This window comes from Dipodomys merriami, unplaced genomic scaffold, assembly GCF_024711535.1.
Source record: "Dipodomys merriami isolate MVZ:Mamm:240054 unplaced genomic scaffold, mDipMer1.0.p SCAF_166, whole genome shotgun sequence".
Lineage (NCBI taxonomy): Eukaryota > Metazoa > Chordata > Mammalia > Rodentia > Heteromyidae > Dipodomys > Dipodomys merriami.
This window is the reverse complement of record NW_027203004.1, coordinates 1,408,797-1,430,633: the sequence shown is the minus strand read 5'-3', so window position 1 is coordinate 1,430,633 and position 21,837 is coordinate 1,408,797.

Below are 21,837 nucleotides of genomic sequence, written 5' to 3'. Positions count from 1 at the left end.
AATCAAGGATGCTTAGCAAATGCCAAATTCCTCTTCCGAGAAACTTCCAAACCTGGGCTCGGAACATGGCTCATTGGTTGAGTGCTTGCCTTGCAGGCTTGACGCCCTGGGTTCAATTCCTCAGCCAGAAGTGGTGCTATGGCTAGAGTGGTAGAGCATTAGCCTTGAGGTGAAGAGGAGAGGGACAGGACCTAGGCCCAGAATTCAGGCCCCATGACCTGCCAAAACAAAAAAAAAAACCCAAAACAAAAAAAGCTTCCAAACTTATTTTTGCTCATAAATTAGGAGAGGCTTTTTTTTTAACAGGAATTCTTATCTAGTTCAAGGTCATTAGAACTTCAGTAAAGTTTTCCTGTTGAGATACAATGCACCAACTCTGCTGAACTTAATCATGACTAGGAAAGTATGGACACTAATGTGTTTATTATAATTTTCCTTATAAATATATAATTCTGTCAGATATTATATATAATATATAGTGTAAAATATATTATACATTATATAGTATAATAAATAAATTCTAATATAACATATATTATATATTAACAAACTTCCTAATTTTAGAGTTAGGAACAAGCAAGATATTGAAAGACAAATGCTTGAATCTCTGAGTAATTTCTCTACCACTGGACAATTCCAGGTTTCATTCTTATTACACAAAGAGCAACATAAGCAAGCGGTGCCCATGGATGTGGTTCTCTGGATTCTGGAAACTGTGATCTGCATATATATATATATATATATATATATATATATATATATATATATATATATATATATGTATATACATATACATATACATGTATATATGAAATATTGTTTTATACTAGTGAATGTGTAAAACTATAGCAACAGATAATTAAGTCAACATCTATGTGCCCACGCACTCAATCACTTTCAAGTATAAGAATTTCTTTTCTGGCTGGGAAGATGGCTCAGAGGTAAAGCACTTGCCTTGCATGTATGAGGCCCTGGGTTCAATTCCTCATAACCACATAAGCAAAAGGAAAAAAGCCAGAAGTGGTGCAGTGGCTCAAGTGGTAGAGCGCTAGCCTTGAGCAGAAGAGTCGAGGGACAGCACCCAGGCCCAGAATTCAGGCCCCATGACCGGACCCCCCCCACAAAAAATAATGTCTTTTCTATGTTCCGTATGCATCTACACAGAGAGTACATGAGTTGCCCTTGAATTGTCCTGGTAGTTATTTATCTGGCTACTGTAGCTTCACATCCTTTGTTCTCTTAGTAGCCAGATGTCATGTGTTCAACAACAATACTTGTTACAGGCAAAAGTATCTACCCTGACACACATAGGAACTTGGATTTCAGAAATGCCACAAATAATTGGGAGGTACAGCAGTACTTATCAAAATTAAATAGATTACATATTTATTAGAAAGGTTGTCAGAAAAATAAACTTCAGTGCAGGATGAAACACTTGAAGAAAATTACAGTTGAAATTACATATAGCTATGTGTTGGTTACTCATGCCTGTAATTTTGGCTAATCTGGAGGCTGATATCTGAGAATCAGTTCAAAGCCATCTTGGGCAGAAAAGTTGCCATGAGACACTTATCTCCAGTTACTCAATCAAGACTAAAATTGATACTGTGGATCAATGTTGTAGAGAGATAACCTTCAGCCAAAGACCTCAGGAACAGTGCCCAGGACCCAAGTTCAAACTCTGCAATAGACAATAAATAAAAATAAAAAATAAATTACATATAATTTATTATCAATTCTGTACAAGGAAAATAGGATATGACACATGGCAACATATGACTTCAAGTTACAAAGTTCCAAAGCATTTCCCCACTCTTGAGAACTAGGAGTAATCCACATTGAAAAAAATAAAAACATGAATAATTTATACCAAATTTCAAAGCATACTATATGTTATACAAAGGAAATGCAATAAACATGCATTTCACAATTTAGTAACATCATATAGTATAAAGAATCTGATTAACTGATTCATAAAAATCAATACAATGGAGATAAAACATCCAATATCTCAGGGGTCAAATTAGCAGAATACTTTCCATCTATGATGGCTGTTCTGTAAATTATCCAGCCCTATCCATCCCACAATTGCAGAAGGCTCCTCCTGAGAATGGCTAGAAACCTGTCTACTGTTAGTGCTCAATGTAGACCTGGTCCCATTCTCTATTATTTGGGCAAGTGATTGACTGACTATCTGAAAACTTGCCAAAGGCACAATTTGGGAATGGCTTCCAGTAACGACATTTTAGTTCTCAGAAAAAAAGGGAAATTGAAGACAGTGGGAAAATGTAACAGACCCGGAAAGATTTCTATCATTGTATTAAAACTGTACCCTTCTACTGACACTTGAACAAACTGCAGCAATTGTCACTCCAACCACATGTCCAAAAAATAGCTTTCCAAATATTGACCTGTTTTCACGTTGGCAAATCAAGACACTCTATTGTGGCCCTGTTTTTTTTAACCTATCTGCTATAGTTTGCCCAAGAGATAGTTGACCTTACCAATTTCTTAAATTTTAGGTCATCACATAAACACTTCATAGCCCTTAAACATTAAAAATACCTATCCATATAAGTCTGCATTACATACTTATTATTGTTTTTCTTCATTTGTCATATTATACATATTTATGTATCCCATGGCTTAGTTCTGTAATCTTCCTTCTCATGAGTGTTACCACTGAGTACATGTAATTATTTCGTTACTTTTTCTCCAGCTCTGTTTTCTTTAATTCAATTCCTTAATAGCATCATGTCTACTGACAACTCCTAGCTATTGATTTTAACAAATTCAAAAGAGTCCAAAGTGAGCTTTGATTGTATCCCTCATTACTATTTGATTAATTGATAACTCTTCCAGTTGCCTTGTCAAAATATCTTGTAGTCATTTCAGACTTACCTACTATTTCACACATCATATGAAATGTATGAGCAGGTTTTGACAAATTAACTCACATAATATTTTAGGAACCATAAATATATAGTATATGAATACTAATACTATGACTTAAATTCGTGGCCTTGGTTGTTTTTTTTACTTTTCTTTTGTGCTCAGGTTGTCAGTCTTCCATTTGAGCCACAGCTCCACTTTTAGTTTTTTGGTTCTTAGTTGAAGATAAATGTCTCATGGTCTATTTACCTGGTCTAGCTTGAAACTACGATCTTCTGTTTTCAGCCTTATAAATAGCTAGATTTAAAGGCGTACACCAATAAAACCACCCTTATTATATTTGAATTAAAAATAAGTTCAAAGAACGAATATTTGTAGTATTTTCAAATCAATATGTTTTCATTTACACATTGTCTTAAGAGGTTTTTGTTATTACAGCAAACTTATCAAGAAAGGAAAGGAAAAATTCATAACCAAAGAACCTTTGTATGTACCAATGCTCAAGCCTGCTAACCACAATTTCTTTGCTGGGAAATAACAAAGATGATATCGACTACAGGCAAAGCAAGAGAAAAAGCTCTTCACTGAAGTTGCTGAAAGACTGATAAAGATGAGGACAAGAAACTTTATCCAGAAAGTATCACAAAGTGTTTGCTGTGGATAAGTGTAGCAATCTTAGAGGATGTTCATAATGATGAGGAGAATATTTGATTACAGAGGTGCGCTTTCTTGAAGATATCTATTTATAACATAGTTTGTGTACTGTTAAAAATGAGACAGTTACGATAGGGATATTGTCATTCCTTGTATCCTTCACAGTATAATATTAAAACCAGTTTTATACATATAGTATTTATAGTAATTATAGACTATCACTAATTATGCATATATTATAAAAATATCATTTATATGTTATGTAATATAGTATATTACATATATTATGCACACATAATTTAATTTTTCTACTTGTCTGTCCAGGAATTAAACTAGCAATATCTTTGAAAATGGATAATAAAGTAGGGTCCTTACAATTTCGATTGCAACATAGAGTTTTACTCAATTAGTAGTTATTTATTTTGAATTGGTTTAGAAATGGAATATCAGAATATAATTGAGCATTCAAAAATAATTATGTAAGAATATGCCAAGGATGTGGTTAAAAATCTATAACCTGACTCATGTATGTAATTCCTGCTACTTAGGGGCTGAGATCTGAAGATAGCTATATGAAGCCAGTCTGAGTGTAATGGCTCAGGGACAAAACCCAGTCTCAGTAATGACACAAAAATAAATTATGTTACTAAAACATACATATATATATTTATTTACATAAAGTTGTCATTCCTTGTATCCTTCACAGTATAATACTAAAATGTTTTATACATATATTATTTATAGTAGTCGTAGAATATCAGTAATGATACATATATGTATATATATGATATATAAATATATAATTTCTATGTTATGTAATAAGATACATTACATATATTATGCACACCTAATTAATACTGATAACACTAATATCCATTAAATTGATATATGTTTTAGAATAGGGAATAGATTTTTTTTGGTACAACAAGGAAGTAAGTAGTCACAAAAATTATTCCTTTTGGATTGTATATCCATAACAATCTATTCCCTGTGTATTGAGGGTACTGATTGATAAAAGCCTGTGTTCGTCAGCACAGGTGTCTTTGATACCAGGAATAATAAACAGTGGAAGCTGAATGATGTTCATTCAGGTATTTCTTCAGAAATTAAACTGATCTTCATTTGATATAAAGATCACTTGTGCTGTCATTATCCACAACCTTTTCATTTAAAAATATTTATATTCTGTATCAATGTTTTTGATTTCATAACCATAATTAGGAAGATTATGTGGATTCATCTGCTCCATAGCTCTTGATAAGTAATGAATGTGACACAGAATATCCTCAGATGTGGCTGGTGGAATTCTGGATTTGAATTATGGGTCTCAACTGATCAGTCTTAGCAACTTGGGAAATTTGTTTGGGCTTCTTTCCTACTTTTGTTTTTAATAAAAAACTTAATTCATTTCCTAACTTGAAGAACACTCGAGCACTTAAATTACCCTAATGCAGGTTCAGTGCTTGGAATGGTTTCTGCACCTTGTGTAGTAGGTCCCAAAGAAGTCAGCTTCCATCAACATGGTCACAGCATCCTTCCTGAAGGACTTAAGAAATATATACCCAATTGATGTTAATATATGTATATATATATATATATATATATATATATATATATATATATATATATATATATTTTTTTTTTTTTTTGGGTCCGGTCGTGGGGCCTGAACTCTAGGCCTGGGTGCTGTCCCTCAGCTCTTCAGCTCAAGGCTAGTGCTCTACCACTTGAGCCACAGCGCCACTTCCGGCTTTTTTCTTTTTGCTTATGTGGTGCTGAGGAATCGAACCCAGGGCCTCAGGCATGCAAGGCAAGAGCTCTACCACTGAGCCACCTTCCCAGCCCCTGATGTTAATATCTTTGAAAATTTGTCTTTACTAAAAAAAGTCTTGTCCTCATATGAAACAATGAAAGCAATGTTGGGGTTGTCCTGTGGCTTTTATTATGAAGGAGTTTTGCCTAAATTTCATTCTTACTCTATTAGTGGTAGCAGTAGCATTCTTTAGTGCTAACCTTCATATTTCTAGTTCTGTGTTCCAGTTGGTATACTATTGTAACTTCGTTTATAATCTTTCTTATAAGAATAAATAAACTACAACTGCTGAAGTTTTCAATAGTCAATGCATTACATTTTATGTGCTTAATATTTTGCTGAAATTATTACCTTTGGATTATATATCCCTAACAAACTATTTTTTATTATTTCTTATATGATTTATATAGATTTCTTATGTGATTCTTATATGACATCTTAGAGATCCATACATAAAACAGCTCAGAACAGGAAAAGAGTAGGTAAGAAGTCATAAACAATACTATTATGGTGCTCTTAATGGCTAAGTGTAAAGAATATGTGACAAAACTGTTGGAAGATTCATTTGGTTTTTTTTGTTGTTGTTGTTATTTTTGTTTGCTATTCTCTCCCCTTTCTTTGTAGAAAAGGTTCTCACTATAAAGTGCCAATTGGTCTGGACCTTTCAAGGCTTGTCTCAGTGACATAAGTGATGGGATTAGGCACATGTGCTCCCATGGCTGGCTTTTAGGAAGTTCACAATATCGCAATACCAATACACATAAAGAAACTTTTGTGAGTAATGTGTATTCACTTCCTCAATAGCCACAATGTCAAATTACTAACAACTGGCATCACTAACACCTCCATAAATCAAATGCAAACTAAAAGCTCTACTTGAAAAACCAACATCTAAGGCAGTGTTGGAAATACAAGAAGATACATAATACATTTAAAGGAGTGAGTTCTTTAACCCTGGCAAAGAGCAGTGATAGCTGAATTTTTAACCAGGCTTGAAAAGTTCGGGTGTCCACTAACTATGTGATTAGAGTTGCAGAGTTGACCTTGGTATCAAGATTGGAGGTAACATTCTAAGGCAGCTAAGTTGCTGCAATATTGTAGCTCGATACAGTGTGACCCTTCCTGATAATGGTAAACAGAGAGTAGAAGCTAAGTCAGTAAAATGTATAGGAAGGATTCTCCACTGAGAATAATTTCAGGGGGTGATCATTACTCTTGCATTGAAAATAAATAGCCCATCATTCTGCTTTAAGCTCTAGAATATTTATGATTTGAGGACAATTATAACAAACCACTGTGCCATGAGTGCTGAGCAGTGTAGGTGTATATTACTATAATATATGTAAAAATCCTTACAGGTATGGAATGGCCTGACCCTGACACTTCATTCTGTGTTGTTGAGTTTCATGGAGAAATGTTCATAATTAGGCAATTCACACTCATCTAAGTCTGAATCAGGCAACTGAGATAAGACATTAGGGTCATCACTCCAGTGACATGGTCTGTGACCTGTGAAATAAATAACATTATTTAACAATGCATATATGTTTCTGAAAATGCATGCAATACCAAATACCAAATATACAAAAGGGACAATTATCCATCTCATATTATCAGAAGTAAAGATATTCTTGAATTACACTTACTTGCTAGAGGATCACAGGGACACTGCTAACGTTTGGTATCTTTCCAGGTGCTCAATCTTCCTCAATCTTTTTTGAGGAAGTGTGTTTCCATAGTTTGTTTTGAGGTGTTCAGAAAATCAGTACTGTCACTAACCGCAACCATGGGACAGGAAAGATGATGGGATACCTGGCCAAAAAACTGAGAAATCACTGAAAATGATAGGAAAGAAGACACCAGAGGACCCAAAGCCTCATTGCCAGCTTCTGGATCACCAAATCCTGCTTAACATGTTTATATTCATATTCCTTCTACTACAAGGCGGGTGGTGGTCAGTGGCTATAGGTATGTCCACAAACTAAGGCATTAACCTAGCTTAGGTTACAACTATTAACATGAGGTATTGTTTGTATACATAGTGATAATTGAATCCCTTATTGTTAGGGAGCAGAAGGGAATAATATTCATTACATCCATAACACAGACATCCATCTTGTCTCCAAAGTCTTAATCTTTTACTGTCCAACAGCTCGAATTTATATACTTTTGAGGTAATAACTCATAACCCTGTCTTCCCTTGACTGACCTTTCCAGAGCAGAGCTCTCAGTCTTTTGATTGCTGTTTGAGATGGCTTTGCAATCTATCCCTTTCCAGGTTTAACAGTTTGGCCCTAGAATCCCTCACAAGTACTGTGACAGATGTCTTATTTTGAAAACTATATTTTTTCTAGGATAGGTTCAATTTTTAGATTTTATTTTATTTCAAAAATACTGTACAGAGTGGTTACAGTTACATGAATAAGATACATTCCTTTTTGAATATTTTTATCCACTCCATTGTTGTTCTCATTTCCCTTCCCACTCTCCAACAATCCTCCCCACCCCATAGTTGTAAAGTTCATTTCTGAAAGTGTCTTGTGAATATCATTGTTGCAATGGGTCACTCTTTGTACTTCTTTCATCACTATATTTTTTTCCCTTTCCATCTCCAAATCAGATAAATGTATATACAAGATGGAAGGTACCAAAATCAAGACAGAGTTTTCTAGGGATAAACCAATAGAAAAGACAAATGAAATAAAATAATATCTAGATACTCTACCGACATCAAAGTTGATATCTGAAAAAAAATTTGCTGTTTCCATGTCATGGAGTTCATTTCAATTAGTATCATTTTGTAAGGTCAAATGTATATAACTCTGGAGCCAGCAATCCCACTCTTGGGCTTGTAGAAATGATCTCAAGCTAAAACACACTAAATCTACAACTATATTTTTTTGCACCATTATTACTATAACTAAGATATGGAACCAATCAAGATGCCCCTCAATGGATGAATGGATCAAGAAAATGTTGTAATTTTATGCTTCTATCAGAAAGAATGATAGAATGATAGCCCCTTTCTTAAGAAAAGGGAAAGACTTGGAAAACAATCATATTATGTGAAGGAAGCCTTACTCAAAGAAAAATAGGTTCTAAGGTTTGCCTCATTTTTATTAATTAATATATGCTTAGGATAGTCCTGACAGACAGGTTTACTTTTTAAACTCTTAATATTCCCTTTTTTTCTCTCGCTCTTCCTATTTCATGACAATTGTGTGTGTGGATGTGTGTGTGTGTGTGTGTGTGTGTGTGTGTGTGTGTGTGTGTACGCGCACAGTAATGAAACTTGAGTGTACGCGCACAGTAATGAAACTTGATTCGGAGCCTCAAATTCTTGCTTGGTTTCTTCATTCATGACTTACTGAGTCTGTACTATTTCAACCAAGGTTTCATTCTGTCTTTGATTTAACAATTGAACATAAATATCTCATGGATTGCTACCCCAGCCATCTGTGAACCATGATCTTCCAATCTCAGCCTCGTGACTATATAAGAATAGAGATGAGGCACTGGCATCCAGCTTTATTGCCAAGTGTTTTTTTTGCTTTGATTGGTTTTTGTTTTTGTTTTTGTTGTTTTGTGCATTCAAAACCTGTAAGGACAACAAATCTCTTATAACCAAGAATATTCACATAAAATGTGTATTGTTTAAATATTACTTTATTAATGTTATCCTTTTACATCCACATTATGTGATTTGATTTTTTTTGAACTCTATCGTTGCAAATGGTAAAATCACATATATAATTTGAATCTTCTTTTCTTGGTTTTAGAGTGTGTTTCAAAACAGAATTTACCAAGGTTTAACTCTGCACTACAGAAGCAGCACCTTTATGATTATTCAATGCCCTGTAAATCATAAGTTCATCACTTCTTGTGGCACCATATGAGCCTATAATAACTCCACATAGTTTAGAACTCAATGCCATGCACTCTTCTGCCAAATATGCAAGGACATCCTTTGTAATTCTCCTTGGATTTTCACTGTTCTTCTCTCTACTCTCCCATGCTCATTCCTGTGATGATCATGTTGATTTTCTCCCCTGTTACATTCATCATTGCATCTTGGGAACTATTGTTATGCACTACTGTACTTCTATCCATTCTCCTTGTGCTTCGTCTTGTACCCCTCTCACCGCAGAGGGTCAGAGATTGAGGATATTTTCTTCACTCTTTAGCTCAGACATCTATCTTTACTTTCTAGCAATACATTCATTGAATTCTTTCTGTAAAGTCTAATGCCTTGAAAATGATTACTGCATTTTCATGGCTTTGTTATTTGGCATTGGGGAAGTTCATAGATCAGTAATTGTAACTCAGGTAAAAGAAGACTGCAATCATGCCTCCGTAGATGTTGTTCATTGGGTAATGTTTACTTCAAGGTCTTCCTGCCTGCTTCCTATTCACTGTTTATTTTTAAAGTAGCGTTTTCTTCTGGAAAGTATTTATGGGCCTAGTGTAGATCAATTCCCATTTTAATTAGTCATTAATTTTTTTCCATCATCATTCTGCAGATCCTTCTTAGTTTCTTCAGGGTCTGTATAGTAATGCTTTACATTCTTAGATATGTTTTTAACATCGATGCATCCGATGATAAAGACACATTGCTTAAGTCACCATTTTGATGATTGAAAAGAAACCATGCTACAATCTCACTATATCGCAATTTTCTGGTTTTAAATTCTTTTAGATTAGAATTGATGCTGGAGAACGAACATTCTGTGTACAAATTTATATTCTCCTAATTATTTTTAGTATACTTTCCAATATTGTATAAAGTTAACATTACTACTTACTTAGTGTTAGGATTTCTAAAATTGTTAGATTAAAAGTTCTATTCATTCACAATTTTAAGACAACATTGTCCATTATGACTAAGTGAGATATTTTAAACTTTTTATTTGTGGTCCTTAATGGTGGTGCTGGGGAATCAAGTTCTTAGCTTCATGTGTCTTAGTCTACTGTGTGCCTCTGAGCCTGATGTGACCTATGGTTTTATTTTCAATCAACTGGAATAAAGAAAAATTTCCCTAGGAAGGATTTAACACTTGGTTACTTTCTCCACTATCTCTCACACACATAAAAGTAATATAGTTCTACACTGACAGAAAATGGTGTTCTTATATTTATTTATTAGTAGTAACTTTTTGTTTTTTGTAGCCCCACTCTTCATTATGTCTTGCCCATTTGCTATCCCTCCCTCCCATAAAACTTGACTAGATCAACTGGAAACTCACTTCTAGTCAGCCTCCTCCTTAAAAAGCTCAACCTTAAATAACCTACCCCCTGGTAGCCCTGCTAAAAACTTTCAAAGGCCTGACTGCAACCAGACTCCTTCCTGAAAGCCCTCCTCTGCTTTAGGGAAATCCCTCTTCCACTCCACCCCTTCCTGGAATCCCTGCTCTGCACCACCAGAAACCAGGCCACATCCATATCTCCTTCTATGTCCCACCTTGCTGCAATAGAACCCCGCCTACACCAGGCTCCTCCCTCAAATTCCCACCTCGTCCACCAGATGAGATACGCCCCTAACTACTCTAGTCCCTCATAGTCGCATTGCTCCCATATCCTAGTACCTCCAAACTCCTCCCTTCCCTTTCATACCCCATCCCCAACCAGCTTTCTCACTCCAGCCCCCCTGGATTCATCAGAATCTCTGCCCATAACTAGCCTACTTGAAAGAGGCCTAATCTCTCAGACACAGCCCTGAAACTACCTCTTCCCACAAAGCCCATTATGCTATACCAAAAACCCTTCATCTCCCTATAACTGCCCTTGAAGCCCTGCTTTGCTTGGCCAGAAGCTTCTCACACAGCCCATTTCCTTCCTGGAAAGGAAGCACTGCTCCACCACAAGCCTCTTTACCTCCCATATATACTCTCTCAGTGCCCTGACTTGCTCTCCAGATAACCCCCCCCTTGGCTCCTCCCTCAGTTCCACATCCTACTCCACCAGATACCCTGCCCACAATTATCCTACACCACTGTAGTTCTTACATTCCTTCTCAAAGCCCCTCCTCCAACTAGCCCCATGGCTCCAAACCCTGCCCTGCTCCTGAAAAACTCCACTAGAAAACCCCCACCACACTATGCCATTTCTGGACACCCACATTGCTCCACTGAAAACCACTGTTCCAGTTGACCTCCTTCTGGAAGCCTAGAAAACCTCCCCCACACTCTCCCATATCTCGACACCATCATTGCTTCACTGGAAACCACTGCACCAGTTGGCCTCCCTCTGGAAGCCTCACTAGACTCAACTTTAAATCCCAGTCCCTTCATAGACCCTTTTGGAAGGTTGTTTTGCCCTGCTGGAAATCATGTCCATAGTCCATGTCCTGCCTTACAACACTGAAATACCCATTCAACCTCACTCCTCTTTTCGAAGTGGTAACTGGCAACACCAGAAACCCCATCCTAACTAGTCTAGTGCACTGGAACTTATCACTGCTCTCACAAAGCCCTGGTCCTGAAAAACGCCTCCATACATTGTGACTACATCCTGCTCTACTGGAAACCCCACCTCCACCCTAACACACTTCCCAAAGGACTGCCATTCTCCATGAGAAACCCCGCCCCTTACTAGCCTATGTCTTCCTAGTACCACCATGCCCTCTCAAAGCCACACCCTGAAAAGCTACTTCCTCATAGCTCTGCATTCCTACTCCAAATCCCCACCTTCTGTCAACCTCTTCCCTCCATTCCCTGCCCTGCCTTATGGAAAACCTCACCCTACATGTCCCACAAGGGCTCACAGTGTTCCACCAGATCCCTTCCTCTAAGTAACCTCCTCCTTTGTAGCCTTGTTCTTCCTTCTCAAAGCCCTGTCCCAAACAGCCTCCTCCCCAGTGACCCCACCTTCTTCCAATGAAAACCTGTCCACCTGCCAGCCTCCATCCTAAATCCCACCTACTGCAGAAGACACCCCTCTTCTAACAAGTCTAGTCCTTGCTGTTCCCTCCCTGATGTCTCAAAGCCCTACACAGACTGGCCTTTGCCCTCAAATCCCTGTCCTGTTCCACCATACAGGCTGTGCCAATACGAACTCCTCCCTTAAACCAGACAGAGCTCCACCAGAAACCCCATACCACCTCATCTATGAAGTTCTCATCTAGTAACTATTATTACAAATGTGATTTTGAACATATCTGGGAAAATAGAAGTTCCAGGCTCCAGCTGGGCTCAGTCATAGAGAAGGATTTGTGCCTGGTTTTGATTTTTCAGCTTGTCCTGACAATGTAAAGTGCTCTTGTCTAAAACTGGATAAAAATCAGGCCAGTTTAATTTCAGGTGACTTCCCCCCCCCAGCCTTCCTCCAACAGAAGGGATGCAAAAGACCAATTTTTGAAATGCCTTGCTAAATTAGCAAGCCCTGGGAAAATGAAGCTCAACAAAGTTACTTAGATTAAAATAAATACTGTCTTAAATTTTTCTTTCAAAACTTTAAAATGTACATATAACTGATTTTGATTTTTGCGTGCTTAAAAATCTGAGTGTGTTTTGTATGTGCTTGTGAACATGTTCATGATAGAAATTGTCAGCATGCTGTAACAATTGGCTGAGTTTAAGTTTAAAGTTCCAAAGGTTATGAGATTTGATCATTACTAAAAATTTTTTAAAGCATTTTCACATTGTTTGAAATAGCTTTTTAAGGATTCTTTAACTTAAAAATTAGAAAATCTGGTATTTTAGAATGCATAAAGCTGTTTACACTGTAATCAAAATATCTGGCTTAACAAAAAGGAGAAATTTAGAAGCCAACAGAAGACCTATCGTTAGGAGTGAAGGATGAACAGGCAGAAGTGCAGTTCAGCTGGTCATGCATGGTGGAACAGGCCCTGGGAAGAGTCCATGCATCGTGAATTAGGGCAAGCGGGCACAAACGCAGTTCAACTAAATCTAAAGAGTCGGATTGGGTGTGTGCCCATTCCACAGGAAGGGCCAAGTGGCCCATTTTTATTCTGCCCCTTTTCCCTACAGATAGACACTGCAAACATGATGGTATAAATGAGTGATGTGAAGATCTGATCAACATTGCTAAAACTGCCCCTTGGATGTGTTAATATTAAAATTAAGAAGGCCTTAAAAAGAGGATCAAAATTTTTATTTGTATAATGTGGTTTGATCTCTGATATTCTGCCATTGGATATGTTATTTTTAAGACATAAAGGTGTTAAGTCTAGCTTCTTGGTACAATGATGATTCTAATTTTTGCATTGAGAAAAAAATGTTATTTGAGCTTAAAAGTTTTCATGTATATTTGTTTAAAAACAAGCAGCCAAAAGGAAATGAGTGACACCTAGCCTCGAGAGTTTAAGGGGTTTTTCAAAATGCAACTAAAAACTAAAGTATAGAATATTAAAACAGAGATGAATAGGAGGCTTACATGTTAGGAATGGATTTCTGTATATAACGTTTAAAAGTAAAATTGTTCTAAACATTTGCCTCAAAGTACAAAAAGGAAAAATTAGGATTACCAAAGTTATTGCTTAATTCCTATTTCAGTTTGGTCTCATAGGTTTTTTCTTTTTTTTCCGTAACAGATCCCAGCAGATCCACAAAAAGGAGTTAGGATTCTTGTAAGTTTGTCAGATGTAACTTTGGCTCTTAATAAGTTTCAGGTAAGAATATGCTTAAAAGCTACTACTATGTTGACTGCCTTTTTGCTTTTAATTGGAGTAAAAAGGCCTTTTATGAGACTCATTGATCTGAAAATTGGTTCAAATCCAGCCTGGGCAGATGAAGGTCTCTGTGAGAATGTCACCTCTACTCAGCCAGCAGAAGGCAGAAAGAGTAAGCAGACCTGCTTTAGGATTCAATGTGGCAGAGTGCTAACCTTTAGCTGTAGAGCTGAGGGACAGCACTCAGGCCCCAATTTCAAGTCCAGCAACCAACTAAGGGAATTGCCAATGAGGCATTCTTTCCAGTGTGGAGAAGACACTCCTTGGATGAAAGTAATGGAGGAGCATCCAGAGACCGTAAGCCACTGCTTAGAAGGCAGAAATAATGTCAGATCCTTGAGTCATTTGTGCATGGCCCTTCACAAATTGGTCAGAGCCAGGAGGTCATGGGAAGATAGTTTGTAAGCATGTCTATGACTGAAAGGGCCAGGAACTTGTCAGTCATCTGTGATATTAGTAAAAAGCTAAGGTTGCAAAATGTGGAGGATAGTTTAAATCCCAACCCCTGTATGTGCCAAAAGCTCTAATTGGCAGTAACTTTTGAGCTGACACAAGCTACATGAAATTGATCTTCTCAGGAAAAGTTTGTAAACCCGAGAGTGTGTTTCTATTGATATCTGTCTGAAGGCCTGCATAGGTATCTCAGACATTGTTAGGATTACTAGAGATCACGTTCCGAAGCCATTCATAAAGATCCTTTTGCAAACCAGAAGACTAAAGAAGCTCCACTGCTGTAGCCAGAAAAATGGTCTGTGCATTTGTCAAAAGTTAAAATATTGTTCTTAATGACATCTAACCATGGTAACCTCTTTGTAAAATAGGCTAAGTTTATAGGATCCTGGCTAGGTAGGATCAACACTCCTGAGTCAGCTTCAAGAAGTGACAGAAGATGAATCTTTGTCCATCATCCCTTATTAAGAATAAGGGAAAATATTCACTTTTTTAAAAATATGGCAAAATAGAAGGAAAAGGCATGGGAAATAATAGTACAGGCCTGAGTCCTCTATATCTGCTTAGAAAATCCTAGCTTTATTAAAAGATCTATTTGTTTAAAAAGTTGTCATCTTGGTAAATTGTCCTGGGCTTTTGTGTAAATTGTCTTAAAAACTAGTGGAGTCACAGCCTGCCAAGCGTATGCAATGTATCCTTACCAGTCTATGTAGGAATTTGCAGTCAAGCACGAGGTGTGACAGTCCCTTGGAGCCACTGAGAGACCCTGCTGCTGTTGCTGCACATCCTAATGGGTAAAGTTCAACAACAGCCTGACAGTTACCTGGAGGATATCTACATCATCATCCAGATTACCTCCACCGTGGTAAAGGTAGACTGCACTCCTGACTGATTCCATTACTTGAAAATGCTTCCCGGTTGAAAGCTGCTACAACTAAGATTGTGTGGGACATTCACTTGGTAATATGCAGTAATTCTCTATACTCCCACAGTAGATATTGGGAACGAGGATATCACTGGCTTGCCTTAGCCTTTGGAGTCTAAAAGCCACACAAATACATTAGTTTTTATTCATCCTAACTTCAAGTCAACTCATCTTTCTAAAAATAGTTTTTAGTTTCACTCATTATCTTGTCTTTATTGTAAAGCTAACCCTAACCCTCACCGTAATCATACTCTAATCTTATTATTAGCAGTTTTCTATTTCACATTCATCCTAATTCTAACTCTATTTGTTATTCGAAGATTTACTTTGTTTGACCCTAAATTTTCCATTTCCCTAATGCTTACACTAAGCCTAGCTGGAACTAAAACCTAACTTTCACCCTAATGATAATCCAATTCTAATGTTTAAGAAAAATACTCTAGTTTTTAATCTTTCTAATGAATACTCCAGTTTTCACTCTGGAAATAAGTTTCAGTTTGCCCTAATTCTCACCAATTTTTTTGACTCTACCTCGAAAGTTATCTTGTTCCCTAACAGGAGCCATTATATTACTTGTCCTCACATTCTCTTACCAGGAAAAATACTGTAGTTTCCATTGATTCTACCTTTTTCTGAACTACTGTATCTGAAAACAGTTTCAGATTTACTTACCATCTAGTCCATTACTTAACGCTAACTCTTAACCTAAACCTGTCTGGAAAACTCTCATTAATCACTACAAGAATGATCACTGAGAAATAAATGTAATGATAATGTTCTAGTTACTATTCAGCCTCATATATTTGCTTCTACTTGTTAGTGAACACAATTTTATACTAAAAGCTTTATTATTCGTAACAGTAAATATAATCAGAAGAAAATACTGACCCTAATCTTAATCCAAATTATATGACAATACTAACACTAACACAAGTACACTAGTTTTCACTCATCCTTCCAAACACAGGTTTCAATTTTTCCAATATCTTAGTCACTTTCTAACCCTAAACGTAATCTTTCTTAACTGGAACATTGAGAATAACCATCAGCCTAATTGTGAGTAGATTCTAACATTAATAGCAATACACTAGTTTACATTCATTCTAATTCTTACCAGGCTTATATTAAAATTTACCTTCAATTAGACCCTCATTTTTTTTCTCCTTCACTCTAAGCCTAACCATGGCTGGAATACTAACCATTACCTTGACACTAATCTTTTCCCAATTCTAAAATTTATGAAAAATGCTCATTTTGTGCAATCCTAACTGAAATTCCATTGGTAATTCTTGAAATAAATTGTAGGTTTTCTGTAAACCCTACAGATTTTTCACTCTTAACTCTGAATATATTTTGTTCCATAACAGGAATCATTATACCCATTGATCTCAAATCTTGATTTTATGAAATACTTCCATTATCCCAGCTTTTCCTGAATTCCTAGAACCTAAAAAACGGTTCAGCTTTACTTAATATTTAACATTTCTTTTTTTTTCCTTTTTGTCGTTCGTGAGGCTTGCACTCTGGGCCAGGGCATAATCCCTGAGTTCTTTAGCCCTAGGTGTGCGTTTAACCAATTGAGCCACAGCACCGCTTTTATGTTTTATAGTGGTTAATTTGAGATAAAAGTCTCATGGACTTTCCTGCCTGAGCTACCTTTGAACTGCGATGCTCAGAAAATAGCTTCCTGAGTAGCTAGGATAATAGGCGCGAGTCACTAGTTTAACCCATTTCTTTACTCTATCCTCAACTCCGGTTAACCAGAAACCTAATCCAAATCACATTCTGATTTAACACCAAATGGTTAACGTAAGGAAAATTGTCTAGATTCTATTCAATCACACATTTTTTTGGCTTCTAATTCTAATTGGAAAACTAAAATTCACCTTAAAGCTTATCATTCCCTAACCCTAACCGGAACAAAAAAGTATCTCACACTTTAAACCAAATTATATCTGAATGTTGAAAGTAACACAGACTGGTTTTCATTCATTCTTCTTAAAATATGTGGCAGTTTTACACAATGTCTTACATGTTTTTCTCATCCTAACCCCGTTCTAACTAGCACAACTTTCCTAATCCTAAGCCTACATATAACCGAATCATCATGTTAGTAGCAAGCCTCTTTTTTCATATTTATCCTAACTCTTGCTCAGCATGTAGGTCTAACTTTTACTTGCATTTTGAACATAAATTTTTAACTGTTTTTCTATGTCCTGTCAGGTTTTATTTTTCATTATTTTTAAAATTTTTATTTTGTTGAAAAGATGATTTAAAGAGGGATTAGTTACATATAAAAGGTAAGGAATACGTTTCTTGTTGAGCATTGTTACCCCTTCCTTTCTTGTTCTCCCACTATCCCGTCCCTCCCCACTTCTCATACCCTTCCCTTCCCATGGTATAAACTTCATTTTCAACATAGTGTCTTGGGAGTATCATTGTTGCAATGGGTCATCCTGTGATGAACCTAAATTTTGTATTTCTCTAATCCTAATTCTAATTCTGTCAGAGATCCTAACCCTAACCATAATAATAATGATAGCTCAATTCAAAAGTTAACAAAAGATATTCAGGTTTTTATTTATTCTATTAATTCACTGTACATCTTGAATTAACTTGAAGTTTAGCTTAAATCTTCCAAATTAGTTTATATGCGCATATATAAGGATGTAATTTTATTTTAAAAACAGAAGATCTTTGGAGGAAGGTGTAATGATAAAGAAATAGAGGGAGTATAATCAAATACCGTTAAAGATTTTATGGAATTGTCACTTCTGACAATTAATATCTATTAACAAAATAACTAAAAATTAATAAAGAACACACTGCCTTCTAATGTTCTTTAAGAGAGCCATGCTCTATCTTCTGAAAAAAAAACTCGTGTTAGATAAACTTTGTCCATGCATAATTTATATTGTTTGCCAATTATTTAACTTAATGAATAAAAATTTATCGAATAAGATTCCGTGACAAAAAATATAAAACAGTTACTTAGCAATTGTTTGAGAAAAAGTTATTGTCATGAGTTTTAAGAAATGGAATTGCTATTTCCCTACAAAACAATGACTTAGGTTTACTAATCTAGTATTTGTAGTAAGTTTAGAAAACATAATTGGCATGAAAAACAACTAACTGTACATCTTGTTTCTTGAATGAGTGATATTTTAAACATTGTCTTTTATTCAAATAAATACTTAAGTTTACATTTCAAAATAAGTTCAATTTTATCTCCTTTCAGAACAAGTACTTACCCTGCAATTAAATGTACTAGCATATTCAGGTATTTAGAAAATAAATTTTCTATGTTTTATATATAGCTCTACATATTCAGAATGACATGATATTTTTATTCATAAATGTCTAACGTCAGATTTTTGTTTCATCAATATAAATTGTCCCATGAGGTTGTAGTGAAGGCTCCAGTAACCAGAGTGGTCAAAACCATTTCCTGAATTTGAAATTTTAAATCAAATCATTTTTAAGCTTTGATAATATCATTTATTGTCTCTTCAGAGCAATTAATCTAAAACAAATACTACTTTTAAACATTTCACTCACATTATAAAGAATATTAACATAGGTCAAAAAAAGACTAATTATTCCAGACTCATCATATTTGGTGATCTTAGTTTGAAGAATGCAGAGAGTAGAAGTTCCTTATACTCAATAAATAGTTTTGGTTAAATTAAATCATATATCTGGATTTCTAATTTGGAGATTAATCACATGGAAACAGGAAAACAATAAAAAATAGTACTTTGGGATCAACAGAAAAAGATATTTGTGCGTGTACCACAGTTGCTTTATTTGTTTGTAGGTGAACACTGGACTTCGATTTCTATCTTAGCTCTTGTTGTGAATAATGTGCATAACAATGAATTACAGATGTATTTATGAGTTACCCAGAGAGAAATAATCACACGATTGGTGGGACAGATGATATTTCAACTTTGGATTTCTTTAGAAAACTGCATACTACTTTCTACAACGAGAACACTAACCTGTATTTTGACCAAGAGTGTCGAAAATTTCCTTTTCTCCACACTGTCGCCAGCCAACATTATTACATTTTGAGTTTTTTTTAAGGGCAGGTTTTTACTGTGTGCAGTACCCAAGACTGGCCTTAAACTCAAATCCTTTTACTCCAACCTCCAACCACTTGGAATTACCAGCCTTTACCTCCACACCTGGTTCCTTAGATATTTTTGATAAGAGTTATAATAGTTAAGAAGTAGTATCAAAATAATTTTGAATTGCATTTCTCTAATGACTTCTGTTCACAAAGCATTAAGCCAGCATTGAAGTTGTATTAAATACAAATTTGTAAATCCACAGGCAATTTTCAGGGCTTTTTGGAAAACATGTCTATTCAGAACTTTTGTCCATTTTTAATCAAGTTTCTTGTTAATCTCATCTTTAATCTCTCTATAGAAAATCAATAATTAATTCAAGGTAGTAGAAAGGAAAAAATTAAGCAGCTCCTAAAATTTTTAAATTTTTAATAACATGATATTGCTTAAATCATTTTCTGTTAACGCTTGAGACTATATAACTCAATTTAGTTAGACCTTTTACAAGTCTATATATATATTATTTATTTTACTTTGATTGTTCTTTCCAAAGCCTGTACGACTAATTTCACTTGCTTTCTTTCAGTCTCATGTAGTTCAGATTTCAAACTGAAGAATAAATGGAAGGAAGCAAACAAAAAATACAGTTCCCCTCATCTGATGATGCCTCTACAAGAATGAGGAAAGTTTTCATCCTTCTAAGGACCTATGATAAAATATCAAAAAGACAATTTATTCTTCTAGGTCTTCCTTATCTTTGCTATGTAACTTAAATGATGTAAAACACAATATACTGCTCAGATACTTTTATGTTTTATCAGGTTTGCACATTTTTATATGGATTTCACCTCAGTCTACAACATTCCTTCATTTTTCTGTCTCTGATATTTTTACACTATCACGACATAAATAACCATTTTGGTTTACAGCATGAGAAGTTATCCACCTGGCTTCCTTGGAAGCTGAGCATGGTCAATAGATATTACTTCTGGTTGCTAACACTACACGTAATGGCTTCTGTACTACTTATCATATTCTATTTAGTATTTAAAAAAGAATGCTGGGTAAACTCAAAGTTCATTCATAGCTTTATGTTAAGTGTTTCACAAATTTTATTCTCTTACTTCTTAAGATAACATTTGGTATAATGCTAATGTTATTACCATTGTAGTGTTGGGGAAATTGTAGTAAAAGACTATAAGTGCATGGCCCAAAGATACACACAGTGAGGAAGGAAATGAGTCAAAGTTTCCAAAAGTCTTTCAGCAATACCAAAAAGGTGGGTAAAATCTCTCCATTCTCTTATGCTCTCAATTCAATATTCATATTGTCCAAGAAATAATAGCATAGCAAATATTTCCCATGGTGATTGTTTTCTGTCACATTTTGTCTTCAACACAGACTGTGTTGGTGACAATGGGTTTTCATGCACAGAGCTGAGCTTACAAATTGAGGTCCGAAGACAGCCAAATTTCTTCTGTCCCACAGTTCCAGTTTCTTTTTTAAAAAGTACTAAAACTTTTAAATATCATCACTTACTATCTTTTAACAATCCCCAAACGAATTAAATTGACATATAATCACTCAAAAGGCTTTCAAATTAGGTGATGATAAAACAGTCCCCCATGAAGTAAATTTTCTTTTACTTTTAAAATTGTTCTAAAAGCCTTGTGCTGGCTGGTCACACCTATAATCCTATCTACTCTGAATATTTGCTCAGGAGACTGAGATCTGTGGATAACACTTGGGAGCCAATCAGGGCCAAAAAAAACTTCATGAAATTATATTTCAAAATGTTTAATGAACTAGCAAAGAGCCAAGAATTGAGATGTAGCTTATATTGTAGCTCACCAATCTAGATAGGAAAGGCCTAGCAAGGCCTCGAAGCCCTGATTTAAATTCTGAGCATTCCAATATATATGCATGGTGTTTGTTCGCATGCACATGTGTGTATGCTTGTGCGCTGCCGCACTCACACACACACACACACACACACACATTTATTCAAATTACCTTCATATCAGTGTTCTGAATTAATTTCTTTGTTAACAATATTATATGGGTAAAATAGAGGAAATAAACTCTTCCATCTAAGAACATTGTTATATGTTTTTTTATGGTAATAATACTGTGCAGAAGGGTCACATTTACATGAACAAGGAAACTAGTAAGTTTCCTAACAAGCATTGTTACCTCCTCCTTTATATTTCCCCTACCATCCCTTCCCTCCCACCTCCACAAGTACACTCCCCATCCCCTTCCTTCCTCCGCCTAAATTGTAAAGTTCATTTTTAAAAATAGTTTCTTGTGCATCTCATTGTTACAATGGGTCAACCTGTATCTCTAT